The following is a 6,599-nucleotide window of genomic DNA, read 5'->3' as shown; positions in this document are numbered from 1 at the left end:
GCTTTAAAAATTCAGCAGCTGTAATACTTACTCCCAGCAGGCTGAGTGAGCAGTGTTGTTTTTATGGGCTGTTGCAGGAAACAACCGGGGGGGTGGGGGGGGTTTATAATTCACCTTGTGCTGAATTAAAGGGACATCCCATCACCATTACCATAGCACTGCTCTCCCTATTCACTAGAACTGACAAGGATGGATACTGTATAACAAGCATGAAATGTTTTTTTCAGCCCAGTCCTCCCCCGAGTCCTCCCCCATCATACAGCACTATATTATCAGGAGGATGAATCATGTTGATAAGCTGAGTGCTTGTCTGTATGAGAATCTGGCAGCACATGATGCAGCCCACTGTGGTCCACTTTCTGTTCGTAAGAGCTGAGAAATGTATCATTTTTCAATTTGAAACAACACTTTTTCCAATTTTTTGATTGTTCTGTGTTTTATGCAACTTTAATAAATGCATGTTGAGATCAGTTCATATCATCAGGTTCTCATCCATGCACTAGTTAACATTTAGATGGTATCTCATATGGTTTTGTCTCTTAAATAACAGCAAATAATGAATCAAAGCATGACAATGTACAGTATATCGCAATTTAAATTTGAATATTTGTTAAAAAAAATACAATTTGATATTTTATCCAATAGTGGAGAATCAATCTGTATTTTATTTATGAATAAAATTATGGAAAATGAAAGGTGTTTATTTTCCCTGCAACTGTGCCAACTAAATCAAGCCCTTTTAGTGGTCAAGGGTAGATTGTCTTACCCTTTCTGAGTTGTTGCCATGGTTTTCTGTGTGTGTTTACCAGCCCTGTGTGAGCTGGTACAAACACTGGCTTTAAAAAATAACAAACGTCAAACTTACTAGATATTAGTGTTACCATGACAGCTGCCTATTTGTATTTGTCATTTCTGTGGCATTTACCTCAGTAAAAGCAGCAGCGTTTCAGTTTCCACAGCACAGATACTGAGATGTGAGGTAAGTGAAATTAGTGCAGACACTGAGGTTCAGTTTGGTATCAAACAGTGCTGTAATCAACTGTAATCAACTGTAATCAACTGTAATCAACCAATATTCGATTAGAGTTACACAAGAGCTTGTTTTGTTGCAAAAAATAACCTGCTGTTTAAATCAAGTCTCATCAGTGTGAGACTCAAAATCAAGATGAAATCATTTAGCTGTTGTTGATTTAATTATGGAGAGTTTCAGAGGAGAGAGAGTCTCAAATACAGCTTTTACTTAAAGCCTGTACAGAGAAATGTAACTGCAAGAACTCCCAAACGAAGACTGGGAGAGAGAAAATGTATCTGAGTACGTACAGGCCTTTACTGACTTACTTATATGCTGGGGATTTATGTTATTATGTAATTTATGTTCTACTCTGGCTTAGTGGTCTTTATGTCCGTTAATCAATCAGTCATACAGTATATTCTTCAGTACTGCAGCTAAAATATGACAGAAAACTCCTCTGACTTGATCACTGTGACATAAGTTGCTTTGCAGTCACATTAAACGGTCCATCAAAATCAAAACTCAGTGAAAGCTGCAGTCAACTTCACATTATTTTGAAGTTTCTGGTTGAAAGGCCTGTTGCAGACACAAGGAGAGAAATGTATCAGTATTTAATTAAATGGAACATTTACAATAGAGGGGAAATGATCAATAAACCTATATGGGTTTTAAACTTTGCATCGCAGCACACTCTGCACATCCTGACTTACTTATTTTCAACATAATTGCCTGAGTGCACCACTGGTACTTGTTGATTTTCTCTCTCAAAGTCACGTGATATATATATACAGTATATATTGTTTAAATAACAGACACAATCCAAGGCAAAAACTGCTGGGAATCAGTGCTGAGCTGATGTTTTGTCTCAAACGCCTCCGGGTTTTTTTTTTCCCTCTGAACTGATTTAATTCCTTTCCGTTCAGAGTCAGATGTCAACATCTTCTGCTTCGAAGCACAATTTTTACAGAGTGTTGATGTCAGCAGTTTGTCCACGTGCTCGCCGATTCCTCTGTCACAAGTAGATTTATTCTTTCTTATTCACTTCTGAGGGCGCACGTGCTTATGCGTACTGACAGCATAGTTCATTCAATCCTTGAACATTTTTTTGTCACACGTGTGTTATTTCAAAAAAGTAACACTTCGTGATGCTGTTCATGCCGTCGACGTATCAGACATCCTGAGAAAGAAACAGGTTTAATGGAAAATCACTTGGGTCCAGTCCTCAGTGTCACACTGTGACAGAAACAAGGGGCTAACACACACATGGGAATTTGATGCAGGTGGTGCCTTGAAGAGCTTGTTTTTAATACAGAGGTGTGTGGGAGTGGGGGTCACCTCAAAAACCCTCAATTATCATTTCATTTTAAAACTTTTCCAGCAAAATACCTGAAATAACTTCACTTGGCACAAGACAATGTTAATTGCTTGGTGTTCTGTGTTCAGTTAACTACCTTCATGGGTGATGAGAGGGCAGAGAGATGGCAGGATTTTAATAAATTGAGAGACATGTGGACTGTTTATGGTTCATTTAATCTGTCCTCCTAATGGCACCCAGGCAATTTAAGTGTAAGTCTACAGCATTATATTGGATAAGATGCTCCAAAGTCCAAAGAGTTCTTGGCTTGGAGTGAAAGATGATAATTTTCTTGTAATTTGTGATTATCTTAAATGTCACAATTGATCACTTTTGGGGTAAAATTAAAGGATAGAGAAATCATAGATGTTCTCAGAGTGGCTTTATCATTGTTATATTGACTGGATATTGTGTTTTATTTTAATGTAATGACAGTTTACCTGGTTCAAGACAAATATTTACAAAACCCAACTTCATTACAAAGTCGTCTAGAAACTTTTACCTCCCCGTTTTTCCCGCTCTATAGATCTCATGTTGCCAGTCGACCTTCTCTCCACTCTCGCATTGTGCTCGACGTCTTGACCGTCCTTTCTTCCTGAATCTGAATGTACAAAGTGGAACTGAGAACCACTCAAGGTGAAAGCCACACACAAGAATATTTACCTTGACTTTTTGGTGCAGACGCCATTAGGAGAGGAGAGACGGTGACAGCTGTGATCTTCAAATGGGCAGAAGCGCGGCGCTGCATACAGATCAGGGATGATGAGAAAAGAAACAACATTCATACAGTAAAACCATGACGCAGTGTGTCATGTGTTACATAAGTCGTTACAGCGATGAATACGAGTCTTTTTACTGTCCTGTGATTCATGCAGCTTCCCGCTCACGCTGGGATTCATTAATTATCCTTCGAAAGTGACCATTTGCTTAAAAACTAATCAGATTTCATCCTTTAACGCTTACCAGTGGAGACAGAGAGTCTAAGAGAACGCTGAATGGTCATATTTCAGCCCACGTTGCGTAGGCCAGCAGTATCGTTCGGTACTTCTCCTCTGCACCAGTGCACATATAATTAAATTTCCCTGTAGTTACTGGTGCCCTTGACTCATCATTGAGCACAGCCATGGAAGTCAATTACAAGATACAATTGGAGGGTGAGCTGAGCCACTTGCTACCTCAAGGCTTCCTTACAGTAAATGAATTGACATTGAGTCATAAATCAGGAGAGAGTTTCTTAAGAAGCAGCTTTGTAGAAATTGACTGCATTACATTTTTTTTAATCAAACAAGACAAAATAAAACAAAATAAAGCTTCTTTTTTTTCTGCTCTAATTAATCTAGATATGCAATGTGAATATGCAGCACAAACACATGTGTATATTCATACACACTGAGGAACTTTTACTATTTTATTTATTTATCCAAAGACAGATTTAGATTGCTTCAGGCTATTTCCAGCAGAAAATAGAAGAGCGGCAGCTATATTGATTTCCGAGTATGTTCATGCACAGTGCAGAGGTCTGGCCTATAGTGACTCAATCATATAGAATTCATTTTAGAATGGAACATTTCCACAGTGTTTTATGAAATGTTCTGTTTTTTTATACCAATCATCCATTTAGTAATTTTTAACAGTTCTATAAAGCCTGAAACACACCGAAAATGTGATAAATGTTTTAAAACATTGTCTTGAAGTCAACACAGCAAATACACGCCATTATCACCTCAGATTGTGATGAGCGCTTCAGTGAATCGATGCTTATTTAAGAATTCAGCGGATACAATCCATCATTAGTATTCGTTTGGAGTCAGGTTTGTGTCTGCAGAACTAATTAAAGTCTATGATTATCTCAGCGGTTACTTCAGTTTGGGGCCTCCGAGGAGGGAAAATATTGGTCCCGGTTTGGGAATAATGCCTTTGATTTTAATCTCATAAATTACTAAAACACACAGAAAAAGAGACTTTGCAGTGAAAAGAGCCGGAACTGAAATAGAGCCTCATATTAGCAAATAAAGTGGTCATAAAATGGTTTTGTTTGTACTGTCAGAGAACAGACCAGTTGATTTAGGACAGTATAAGATGAAGTGGAATTCAGTCATTCATTATCATTAGCAGTAGTATTATTGCCATCTTTATTATTATTATTATTATTATTATTATAATACTATAATTAAAGTTGATATCGGTTTCCTCTTTTATCAACAGTCTCGAAACCTATAACCTGACACAACTGTCTGGTTCTGTCAGAGATTTTTTTTCTCTCCACTGATGCCTACAGCGCTTGCTCATTGTGTGAACTGTTCGATTTCTCCGCTCTCTATGTTGCAAAGGTTTTTGCCTCACTATGTACAGTGCCTTGTGATATGGTGCTACACATATCAAATTGAATTGAATGTATCATGCCACCTATTGTAGTTCACTCTATTGTTGTTTCCCCTAAAGAAAAAAACATAACATTCTCATCATTCTCTTTGACGATCTACTTGACAGCTCCTCGCTTTACAAAATCTGCAGACACCTTATGTCACAGTTTCAAGAGCCCTCAAATCCATCGGACCAAAATGCTCCTGCCTGATGGATTCCATTAATGTTATGACATCAAAGCCCAGAAGAGAAAACATCATGCCACGCAGGAAACAGCAGACATTATTCGGAGATGAAAGCAAATCTCTTCTCATCTGCGGTGAAGTGCTTCCTTTTTTCCCCAGAGGACAGTGTGGGATTATCCTCACAAGATGCTAATGATGTGTTGCCTTCTGCAGGGATCAGTCATCAATCTGTGTTTTCCCCCGTCATTATTCCTCCACGGCAGCAGTGATGATCATGAGGGAGGGCGATCAGACGTCCTCTTCATGGTGAGTTAACACACTGTGGCTTTTGTCAAGGTGAGCTGCTTATCAATCATATCAGTGACATTAATGGTCATAGTTTGTGCCTGAGGAGCAGCTTTTGACGACAATGAGCTGCATCATTAACATCAACATTAACATCAAGAGTTTTTACACTGAAAAAAAGAGTGGAAAATATCCATTCATGCTCACATTACATTATATTACATTACATGTAATGTGATCTTGAACACAGTTGGACACTGTAGCACAAAGCAGTTTAATATTAGACCAAAACATGAATTATATGTTACTAAGTGACCAAGTCAGTGAACCACACGGCATGTTTTGAGGGTGCATTTCCCTGCTGTCAAGGATTCAGGGAAAATGTTGATTCATATAAAGGATTGGACGACTGGTTGCACCTTTCTTTCTTCCCTCATTTCCTAAATGGCATAAAATCACCATCAGACCTTAAATGAAACTAATACCAGAGTTAAAGTTTCTCCTTTCCTGACATAAAGAAAAGACTTTTCCATTGCATGTACAAAACGTTGTAACACTGACCTCTGCTGGATGACAGGTGTAAAGTAATACTCAAAACTTGTTAAACTGTCTGGTGATATTCAAAAGAAAGCTGTACATTGTGGCAGCTACTGTCTTGGGGTGGATTTAATGTATCCTTAAGGAAATAAAATATGTTGCACTCTTATTTTTTAATCTCAGCTGGATATATTGTATATATTGTATTTGCTGTATGTTCTTTATTTAATAACAGCCCAACATTTAATTATTATTTGATTAAATTGCAACCTTTCGGCCTCACAATTCAAAAGTGCTTCATCAACTATATTAAATGTTAAATTCTCCGGTCTCTCAACGACCAAATAATGTACAAACAGTGTAATAAAACGTTTATTTTCCAGCGTAAATAAATAAATGTACAGCAATTTTCTTGATGTGAGTACATTCTAGCTGTGTGGCATTTCAGGAATGCTGACTCACACTTCCTGTTTCCGGTCCATTCAGGAAATGGCGGAGTTGAACCCCTGGCTGCTTGAGCCACTCTACGCTCTTATCTTGAAGATACTGCCTGAGCCTCCAGGGGAAAGTTAGACCATCAAAACTGTAATTTCCTAAAAGCAGTTGCTTTTAAAGGCTTCCTGTTGGCTGCTGTGGGCTCTCACACACTCTGTGCTGAGGTAAACATATAAACTAACATTCTGTTCTTTGTTCACTTACATACAGTACAGACAGTAAGTCAAAGTAAAGTTTTGACCGCAACTTTAATTCGGTCTGCTGGTTTGTATGTCACATCCTGTGCATGACATTGTCAACATCTTTAAATATCACATTTGTGACACTTTGAACACTTTTTTTCTTATAAAGACCTGTAGCGTTAGAG

Source organism: Solea solea, chromosome 17 (genome assembly GCF_958295425.1).
Source record: "Solea solea chromosome 17, fSolSol10.1, whole genome shotgun sequence".
NCBI classification, from domain to species: Eukaryota; Metazoa; Chordata; class Actinopteri; order Pleuronectiformes; family Soleidae; genus Solea; species Solea solea.
The sequence above is the reverse complement of the archived record's forward strand: the minus strand, read 5'-3'. Positions refer to the sequence as shown.